Below are 11,195 nucleotides of genomic sequence, written 5' to 3' on the forward strand. Positions count from 1 at the left end.
CAATACAGTGTAACTATTTACGTATTTTTTTGGTACCGGGGATCGAACTGAGGACCTTGTGCTTGCCAGGTAGGTGTGGTGCCACTGAGCTACATGCCCGGCCCTATTAACATTTTATTAGGTACACAAGCAATGTAAAGCTGATTTGAAGGATGCAGCAGGATGCACAGGTTCTATGCAAATGCTATGCTGCTTTACACAGGGAACAGGAGGGCTGCCAGATCCCGGAGGAGGGAGACCCTGGACTGAATCCACTGAAGACACCAGGGGACGATTAGATCACATGATTAACCCATCTTCCCTCCAAGTTTCTCATGATTCCACTTCACACATCTTACACCGGCCCCAAACTGGTCCACAGCTGTCCTCAAAAGTCCCCACCCTCTCTGTTCTCCCGCGTTTGGGTCCACCTTCCTATGCAGAACACCTTACAGCTGTTGCTGGGGGAACCCAGGCCATTCCTCAAGGTCTGGTGCATGCTTCCTACAAACCTGCACCACACCCTCACCAGACTAGGCCTCTCGCTCCGTGCTGTGCCTTTAGTATTCCTGTCTCCCCTAATTCAGCTCACCTACGGTTTCTCCTTCCTGCACTGAGGACAAATGCATAACCTGAGTCTGAAGAAAGGCACTCAGAACAAAATCGATGCTGGAAACTTGGCATGGTGCTACACTCTGGGAGGCTGAGGCAGGAGAATTCCAAGTTAGGAGCCCAGCCCAGGCAACTTAATGACTTAAGAGAGACCCTGTCTCAAAATAAAAACTTAAAATAAAATAAAAATGGCTGCAAGAGTTGCTCAGTGCTAAGGGTTGGGGGTTTGATCCCAGCACCACAATCAATTAGTAGATAAGTAAATGAATCCTGGAAACTTTTGTATTGTGAATGGAATAATTAGCTGAATACCAGGAAACGATACATAAAAACGACGAACGTTTTTGGAACACCTCTGTGTAGATTTGTTCGTGTAATTTTACAACAGCTCTAGTGGGTGCTGTCTTACTTTTTCCCATTTCCAGGGTAGAAAAACTGAGACGTATAGTGATTAAATAACACACTCCATATTTGTCCTCAAATTCTGGAAGCTTGCTTCAAGAACCTATGCTCCTAAACTCAACATTACATTGGCACCCAACACATTAACAACAGTATACTTATGTACCACTTTAAAAATGCTATGGTGGCTATAATTGGTTTCTCAGAGCTGGATTTTAAAACTTTGGGGTCAGGGGATTGGGTATATGGCATGGTGATTATAGCTAATAATACGGTAGTGCATACCTGAAATTGATTAAGAGGTAGATCTTGAATCTACCATCACCACCACCACCACCAAAAAAAAAAAAAAAAGCTAAGTATGTAAGGGATGAGTATGTTAACCAACTTGATCGTGGTAAACAATCCCCAAGACATAGGTATATAAAAGCATCACATCGTACACCTTAAATATATACAATTTTATTTGTCAACTATACCTCAGTAAAGCAGGAAAATTAAACAAAAGTCTGGGATTTATCAAGGTAGTCTGTTCTGAATACAGATCCTTAACATTTCAAGAATAGTTCATTTCTTTCTCATACCCCTCCTAACTGAAGCTTCTATTACTCACACTTTGGCAGGGGGCTGGGGATGAAATGCAGGGCCTTGCACATGCTCAGCACGCTCTGCCACCGAGTTATACGCCCAGCTCCACTCCCAGACACGTCTGCCTGTGCTAACCAACACCAGACATCCTCACACCACAGCTACAACATCGCCACATGGGCCATGCAGACAATCTGTGGAGGGCAGTTGAAGATAAGCGCCTGCTATACTGGGAACAGCTGAAGCTGTAATGAAACCCGCAGTGGTCTGCTGCCTTCCTGAGTTCTTGTCACTGGCACTTAGGATGCTTCCTAGCTCACAAAAGAGCAGTACAGCAGTCAGTATGTCCTGGTAAGTAATCAGCACAGGCACCCGGAAGAGGGCAAGGCCCACAGACAGTGTACCAGATGGTAACTAGCGTCATTCACCTCGGCCATGGTGCATTTCCCTATTCATCTTCCACACAGCTGAAGGGTCAGATTTGTCACTGAACTCAATGCTCAGGACGGAAAAGTGAGGAATTTAGTGAAGGGCCTTTACTATGCAAAATAAACAAGGATCGACTTCCATGAAATGCTGAAAAGTGGTGTGGCATTTCATGTTTTCAAGTCAGCAGCCAATCAACAAGGGTTGCAGGCTAATTTCTCAATTAAGGCAATGAGAATTCAACTACTGTCATGATTTTATAGGCAACAAAATTAAAGGGTGGATAAGGATGTTATGCAAAAGAAGGTGGCAAATCTCCAACTGAAATTCTGTATTCAGCTTACTGATGCTAACTAAAGCACTAATAGGAAAAACTATATTATATGTGTACTTATATATTTTATTAGATAATATAAAACACTATATAGTATTAAAAAAAATTTCCCCTAATAGTAAAATATTATTTGAAAAGGTGTAGACCATGCCTCAGATACTGAGCTCCGTAGAAACTATTTCAAATCCTCACTGACAGTTGCACACAATGATGTTTCATTTAATGGCTTTTTTTTTTGGTACTGGGGATTGAACTTGGGTCCTTGCACTTGTGAGACAGGCGATAGAGCCACTGGGCTAAATCCCTGGCCCACTTAATAGCATCTTTAACATGTGATATTTTAAAACATCCAACTCTTCCCTTTGAAAAGGAACATGTGAAGAACCAAAATTAATTTTGGAGATGACTTTTCATTTATTTAAGCCAAATTTTTTTGTCTCTTCTGATATTTTAGCCAAATAGAATTCTTAGAAATAGAAAAAAAAGCATATTCCTAGAGCAGAATAGCCTTTCAGAATCGAAAATGTTACATCAATCCTTTAATGTTACCCAGTCTTGACTTTTTAAATTCCCTTAAGGAAAAAATAAATCCCATATTCACATAATGTTGCCAGCACCACATGTGTCACTAATTTGGATTTCTGATTTGGCCGATATGATTATGCATGCCATAAAACAGCTAAAAAAGCAATTTCTAGTTAGCTTCACAAATCTGGCTATAGAGAAACTGAAGTGATGTTCAAGTTTTCTAATGCTAAAGGTTTCCTCGGGTAGTTTAGCTTAAATGACATGATTCTGAATCCAACTACTTTCATAAAAGTTCTTTGGCCAGAAGGATTCACTATAATTTTTATGAAATACGAATTAGCAGTGAGCTTATCAAAAACGTGTAATGCCTTAGCTTGAAAGATTATTTGTACGTTTCTTCTTATGTCCTATAAATATCTGTTAAGCTATATTATATTCAGGAATGACCTTAATACTGAAAGTAGGAGGCTTAAAATACTCCAGTCTCTAACTTCTCTCACAGAGACAGTACGTGCATAACCAAAGAAGTGTAGTATAATAGTGGTAATGCAGGAAGAGGGGCTATTTCAATTAGGGCTCAATGAACTGAGTAGGAGTTCACTGGGTACAGAAACAGAATTATACACAGAAGACCCAAAATGAGGAAATGCGTAGTCATTAAATTATGTATTTGGAAAGCAAAGAAAGACAGTGTGGAGAAATGAGATGGCTGGGAGTCTAGAAGAGATGAGTTTAAATGATAAGCTGATAATTACTGCACACTCAGGGATCCTGAAGACTGTGCAATGAAGTCCACATTTTATTTTATGTGGAATATAAAGCTCACGAAATCTTTTTTAAAATGTTTATTTTATTTGTACATGGTTGCACCACATGGTGTTTCCATTCATCTTAGGGAGTGAGACATGTACTCAATATATTTTAATTCTTTTTATTCCCCTTCTTCTCCCCTACCCACCTCCTTCCCTTCGTTTCTAGATCCCTTTCCCCCATTTTCATTATTATTGTTTTTCAGAGTTCGTGTTTGTGACATACAGTGATTGCATTCATTGTGGAGAGCTGGTACATGTCCATGACACATCTTAAATCTATCTCCCCTTCCCCTCACCCCTAGCCCCTGTCCCTCCCATTTGCAAAAGATCTATCTCCTTGTTTCTTTTGATCAATCTTTTGCTATTTATTTGTACTTTGGGTAACTCAAATGAGGGAACCCATATGGTATTGAAGCTTGTGTGTCTGATTTATTTCACTTAACATTATGTTTTCACGGTGTATCCATTTTCCTACAAGTGTCTTGGATTTAGCCTTCCTTAAAATGGAGTAGTATTCCATTGGGTATAGTACATCTTTATGCATTCATCTGCTGATGGACATAGAAGTATGCTGCTACGAACACTGGTGTGCATGTACTGCTGGAAGACTATGTCTTTAGCTCTTTTGGGAAGACAAAACCCTTCTAAATTTTCCTTTCACCTCACCATATTCATTCATCACTAGGGAAAAATATCAATTTTTTTTAAAGCAAAACACAAACCATGCTAATACTAAACACAACTTCATTTTTATGTTATTTGCTTCCGGTTTTTGTTGACTGGCATACACTTTTGTTATGTCTCTGTATCTATCAATGTATACATGCCATTTTGAAGTATGAATTTTATATGTAATATTAGATTACAAACTCTTTGCCATACTTTCATATGCTCCCAAGGGTTTTTAAGTGTAACAGTAATTAAATCAGGCCCTTTCTTTCAGAATGAATGGAATTCAGGAAGAAAAGACTTAAGGCAAGAATAAATACTCTTCTGGAAACCACCGCAATACCCCAGGCAAGGGAGGCGGAGACTGGAAACACCATAGGGACCAGGGAATGGAGCGGAGTGGGTGGACAGCAAGATATTCAAGAAGCAAAACTCCAGCATGGTCAAGGTGTGAAGTTTAGGAGGTGCAGAAGGTGCCTGGCATCAAGGGATGGTGCCAGCTCGCAATCCTGTTTCTCCAAACAAGGAGCCCATCAAGGGAGGCAGGATAATTTCAGGATTAGATTTAGAGCCAAGTTAAGGGTACCTTTATGACTTCCAATTTCAGTCATCGGGGAGGAGGCTGGAAGTAACTGAGTCCAGCCTCTGAAGAGATAAAAATTTTACCCAGGAGTGCAGAGTCCAAAACGCCAAGGAGGTGATGCCCTGGGGAGAGCATGCACAGTAACAAACTCCAGGCCCTGCTTTCCCCTTTCGCTCCAACCTCGAGCACATTCGTTGGTTTGATTTCTTTGGATCCACAGCAAAAACTTCCCCTCACAGCTCTCAGTTGCCACCAAGGAAGGGGACCTACCATGTGAGTGAACATCTGCTTTACTGGTGCCCACTGTAAGAAAATCCACTGCATTTCCTGACCTGGTGTGGTTTCGTTCACAACTCGGCCAAACCACACAGCTGCTCTGAAAGCCTGCTGCAGTCATTAGCCTGTGATAGCATCAGCGAGAAGAGTGGGTTCTGACACACGTGACAGGAGGCATTTTTGGTACTGCTTCGTGGAACACTAGCTTAGGCATTCGCGGAACCAATGCCTCCAACCCAAAGCTTCAGGACCTTTCTAAAGATTACAGAGGGCACAGGGCAGAATGGCTCTTTTCCACTTTTCCTCCCCCTTCCCAAAGCACTGCCTAGAATTTAGGTGGTGGTTTGGAATTCATGCCAACCTCACGGATACCTCATGTTAAACGATGCAAGTGACACAGTTTCTAACTGGACAAACGCTCTTTGAAGCCCACTTTTCCTTTCCTACTTAAATACAGACTCTTAGAAGAAAATATTCCATGGACCACTAAGTACCTCCAAATCAGAAATGCCAACATCTGATATTTAGAAGAAAAAAAAATTCTGCACTTTCCAATTTCTTTAATTTTGTCCTTGGTTATTTCTCTACCTGACAGTCTCAAAGACTCAAAGGCTCCCAGGTGCGTAGGCAAACAATTGCACACTTCTCTTCTATAGCTGACAACCTGTGTGCTTCTCTCCTGCAAGAGAAAAAAACCTTCGCCTGGCACATACACCAAAGAAAGGGGAAATACAGAGGAAAATCTAGCCAGGCCTCCACAAAGCACATGTTCAAAAGCCCCTTGAGACCCTAATGCTAGGTGAAATAAATCAGACACAGAAAGTTAAATATCACGTGGTTGCTCTTACATGAGAAATGCAAACTATAACTAAAGAGTAAAATAAAGGACAGATGGTAGGAAACAGGGAGGCAGACTTTGGAGATGCAGAAGGGGACTAGGGAAAGGAGGAAGAGGGACAGAGAGGGAGGGGATAAAGATAAAAAATGATCAAGCTTTACATGTGCCAGCTCCCCTAAACAAATGCAAGTATCACATATCACAAACATACACAAATAAATTAATAAAATTAAAATTCTCACCTGCCCTTGTTGCTTTGAAAACATGTGCTTTTGCTCCTTCACTTAGCTGAAATGAGGAGAATCTGCTCTGTTATATCCATCTTTTCCCCTTTCCCAAACTCCTGGAGTTAAACTTGAATGGAGGGCTAGGGGCTGGGGTGTCACACTGTGGCAGAGGTGGTAGATCTCCATACACCAGGCTCTGGGGCTGAACCCCAGCACAAGGGAAAACAAGAGATCTGGGAGAAGATCCTTTCCCAACATTGTGTTCGTGTCTGTTCACACAAACTGACCTCAGGGTTGGTACAACTTCTCCAAATAAAACTGTGACTAGGACTGGGGATTTAGCTCAGTGGATCTGCCACTTGCCTTGCAAGCGCAAGGACCTGAGTTTGATCCCCGGTACCAAAAAAACAAAAACAAACAAACAACTGTGCCTAAGTAATAATCAAAGAGAAAAAAAAGGTAGCAAAACTTTTTAAATGCATTTGGTGGCTGTGATATTTGTAATCTCTATCTATATTTATATCCGGCCTCTGTTTCCATTTCCTGGCGCACAACTCCTAAAACACTTAGAACCCCTTAAGGGTTAAAGGCTTTTCTCTGGTATGCTAATGAGCTGACTGAGGACTGAGCCACCCCAGGCTTCAGGAGGGAGGAGTGAGCACTGGAAAGACCAAGGCCTGATTAGAAGGCTGGGGCTCTCAGTCCACTCCCCAACCTCGGAGGAAGTTAGAGGGGCTGAAGCCTGAGTTGGTCAACAATAGCCAATGATGTTTTCATTTATGCCTATGGAATGAAGCCTCCAGAGGAAGCTCAAGGAGCCGAGTTTGGAGGGCTTCTGGATAGCTGAAGACATGGACATTCCAGAAGGGTGGAGCCCTGGAGAGGCCTGGGAAGCACTGCACCCCTTCTTGTCCACCTTACCCCATGCCTCTCTCCACCTGGCCATTCATGTGCATCCTTGGCAGTGTCCTTTATATCACGCCAGTGCAAAGCGTCTGCCTGCATCCTGGGAGCCACTCTAGAAAATTCACTCAACCCCAGGGAAGAGTTAGGGGAGCCCTCATGGGTAGCTGGTTGGTCAGAAGCACAGCAAAACAACAGGGAGCTTGATCTTGGCCTCAGAGTGGAGGGCGGTTGTGGCACTGAGCCCTCCACCTGTGGCATCTGACACTACCTCTAGGTAGACAGTGTCGGCACTGAATTGAGTTGGAGGACACGCAGCTGCTTTGCTTGGTCTGTGGGGGGAAATCCCCACTCATCAGCTCACAGAAGTGTTCTATACTGTGGGAGACAGGAGATGAAACTGAGTTTGCCTTTTCCTATACCCATCAGATAGTGGTTATCTTAACAGGTAATCCATGCCTCGATATCCCCATGGTTTTCTTACAGGCTGGCTAAGCTTCTATAAGCTCTGCTGTTTGCTTCCCGGCTTGAACTGTCAAATCCATCAGGAGGGCTGGACCCAGCAGCAATGCCCTGAAAACCTCTTCTGGATCATCCGAGGTCACACCTGCCCTCGCTGGAGCGAGAGAAGGGAGGCGTCACGTGTCACCAGTGCAGACTGTTAACATCAGATTCCATTCCCACACCTGCCACTGCCGCTGGGGCACTTGGATGTGTGTCCACTGCTGCCTGACTTTATCCCTTTCAGCAACAGGACCACTCTCCCGCCACGAGGAATGACAACCTGCAAGTCCTAACAGCTAAAAGAAATGCCACTCAGAATAACCTGCCATGGGCAGCAGGTGTGGCTTGGGGAGCGAAGGAGGAAGCTGGAGTTGGCCACAGCCCTGTGCATCCTCAGATCTTTGTCCCACCCTGTGGCCCTGGTCCAGCTCCCTGGGGGTGACATGTCCCCCACCAGCCCTCATCAGGTGCTACTGCCATTGCAAGGGACTGATCAGTGGTTGAGGAGAAAGAGACATGAAAAGAAAGTTTCTCAAAGAGCCTCTGACCTGGGGGAACACTTTACGCATGTAGACAAAACCAGGTTCCTAAAAGTTCAAAGATTATGCTGACTTCACATCCCAAAAAGCCTAGACAATCAAAGAGTGAATGAAACTCCTTTGGTTTTGACTTTGCTTAGATCAGCAAGCAACTGTTTCCTGGGCATTTACCATGTGCACAGCCCTGGATCTTTTGCTGGAGGTGTGAAGGCAGAGGATACAGAATTAGCCTCAGTAGGTTGTTCTCAAACCTCAGTGTGCAAAGGCGTTACCTGGAGTGAGTTTCCTAGCTCTCCTTCCCCAGCAGTTCCAGTTCATCAAGCCTGCTGCGGCTGAATCTGCAACTTTAAGAAACACACCACAGCCAGGTGACTGAGAAGCAGCAGGTACTAGGACTACTGGACCACCCTTGAGGAGCACTGGTCTGTGACCTGGTTCCTCTCCTGAAGCAGTTTGCAACCGAGATGGGGTGATGGCAAATACCCACACAGCAATGCACAGCAATAGCTTTTCTATGAAGCAGCTGCTACAGATGTTCACAAAGAGGAAGCAGTAAGTAAAGTCCCGGAGGATTCAGGGAAGCCTGGGAATGAGGGTCAGGCAGGACTTAGATGCAGACAGCAACTGTCTTCACAAATCTCCTGATTCAACGAGAGAAGGCGACCACAGCACGGCCTAAGTGAGGATGGAGACAAGTGTTAGAAGACCACCGCCAAACAGGCGAAGAGGCCTCCTATGTCCGCCGTGGGGAGGACACACTTGCTGGCAGAATCATGAAGCTGGCATTTCCAGATAACACCGCGTCTGCATTTTCGCTCTGCCGCATTCATGTGGTTTCCTGCACTTCATAATTTAACATTTCTAAGAGAGAAAAAATGCTGTTTTGAAACCCAAATAATGCACCACTCTGAGGCAGACAGCCAGCTGCTAACAAGAGTGACATCCGAGCATCATTTAAAGTGTTGCTCACAGCTCTGCTTCAGAAAGGAGATGTTTGGTAAGAACGAAAAATAATAAATTGTGCTCAATGTAAAACAAAATACGGGGCTTCACGGGGTAGGGGGCTGTGACAGCAACCGCAGGGAAAGGCAGAGTTAGGTGCTCCTTGGAAAGAGAAGGACAATAATTCAAAAGAATCCCAGGATATTGATGTGAATATAATATTTGGAACAGATAGTGCCTAATTTTTCAATGTTGCAGGGGAATGAATTATTAACCACAAACTCTGAAAGTCCTGCTTTCCCAAGATGGATGCAGTGGGGAGAAGGGACCCACAGGCAGGCCCACTGCGCACCCGGGCTAGTGCAGTGGGCCGTCTGCAAAGGGTGACGCACCAAGCTAACCCCATCAACGCCGGGCAGAAATGAGAGGGCATCATTATTTAATTAATTTCACTACAGGGCACTGAATTTTAAATGTGCAAGACGACCTGGAGATCCCTGAGATATGCATTGTTCTTTCCTTCCTTCCTTTCTTTCTGTATTGGGTATTGAACCCAGGGCTTTTGCACGGAGCTATATCCCCAGCCCTTTTTTTAAATTTTGTTTTTATTTTAAGACACAGTCTCACTAAGTTGCTAAGTAGCTCAGGCTGGGCTCAACTTTGCAATCCTCCTGCCTCATCCTCCCAAAGATTACAATTGTGTGCCACCACGCCTGGCTATGTATTTGCATTTTTTCAGGTGAGTCATTCCAGCATAAGTTCTCCAAGGTCACCAAGATAGGCAAGAATGAACCGGGTTCCACTGAAGGGCTCACTTTCCAGAAAATATCAGGGATGAAGCTGATAAAATGTTCCTGTGAGTCCACATTACTTGGGTGTATATTTTGTAATTTTTAAAACATTTATAGTTTGGAGTGTTTGAGTTCTAATCCCTAGATCAAGACTGTCACTTGGAGAATCATGTTTACTTAGAAATTCCTTAGAATAAACCAGGTGTGGTACCACATGCCTATAATCCCAGCTACATGGGTGGCTGAGGCAGGAGAATTACAGGTTTAAGGCCAGACTGGGCAATTTAGTAAGACACTGTCTCAAAATAACAGAAGGGCTGGGGTGTAGTTCAACGACAGAACATTTGCCTAGCATGTGCAAGACCCTAGGTTCAAACCCCAATATTGCAAAAACAAACAGAAAACATCAATAATAGCTAGGAAGAATATGCTCTTGCCGTTCTACATCACAGTAGGATATCTACGTCTTGTAACGGTGTATTCTTTATTTTATGAAGAATTAGAAGATTCTCAACGCAAAGAAATGATTAATATTTAAGGAGATAGAAATGCCAACTGCCCCATTTCATCATGATACACTGTATACACGTATCAAATTGCCACATTATACTCCATTTGTAAAAAAAAAAAGTTACTCAGTAAGCATTTGCTGAACAGGCCAGGGAACTGCATTCTCACCTTACCCATCCCAGTGCTTGAAAAAGGGTAGCAAACTTGTCATCAGATACAATGTTTCCTCTCCGACCACTGATTAATCCCTTACTATTCCACTAACATGAAATGCATTTAAAATATATATACACCTTGTTAGTTGACTGTGTGTTTAATTGTACGCGTTGTTCGTTTGTTTGTTTCCTAACCACAAATGCATTCTCCTTAGATCCTACTGCCCTGCAAATTTCAGAAACAAATACACTAGGTTACTCTGTCGCTCTCTTGGCTCTGACCCTAAACATTTTCTCCAAGGTCTTGTGGCTTGGGTTATAGAGAAATAGCTATGTACTTGAAAGATGGCCCAGAGCACCAAATAAATGCTGCCTGATGAAATTTAAAGCTAATAAATGTCAAGTCTTTCAGATGACTTACCGAAAACATCCATGTTTCGAGATCACACGCGCAGGCTGGCATTCCCTCTGTCTTGCTCATGGTCTGCAGCAGCGTTACTTTGGAGGATTCAAAACAGACTCTTTCCCCAGGCTCCAGGATGCTGCAGTCACACAAAGCAAAACACCAAATCAGAAT

General features: G+C 43.5%; 1 protein-coding gene across 37 annotated transcripts in view; it reads right to left on the reverse strand.

The window, feature by feature from the left end:
* The window catches only part of Atxn1 (ataxin 1), a 398,693-nt gene that overhangs the window by 291,755 nt on the left and 95,743 nt on the right, over positions 1-11,195 (reverse strand). For 35 of the 37 annotated variants that reach the window (XM_004847648.4, XM_087181186.1, XM_087181187.1 and 32 more), the window contains one exon: positions 11,040-11,160. The exons of the other annotated variants lie outside the window; for them this stretch is intronic. The gene's annotated coding sequence lies outside the window, so the exon portion shown is untranslated. The remainder of the gene's footprint in view (positions 1-11,039; positions 11,161-11,195) is intronic. 37 annotated transcript variants of the gene reach the window in all.

This window comes from Heterocephalus glaber, unplaced genomic scaffold (genome assembly GCF_053883595.1).
Source record: "Heterocephalus glaber isolate CG9 unplaced genomic scaffold, H.glaber_assembly_v1.0 deba00001472, whole genome shotgun sequence".
Classification (NCBI taxonomy): Eukaryota; Metazoa; Chordata; class Mammalia; order Rodentia; family Bathyergidae; genus Heterocephalus; species Heterocephalus glaber.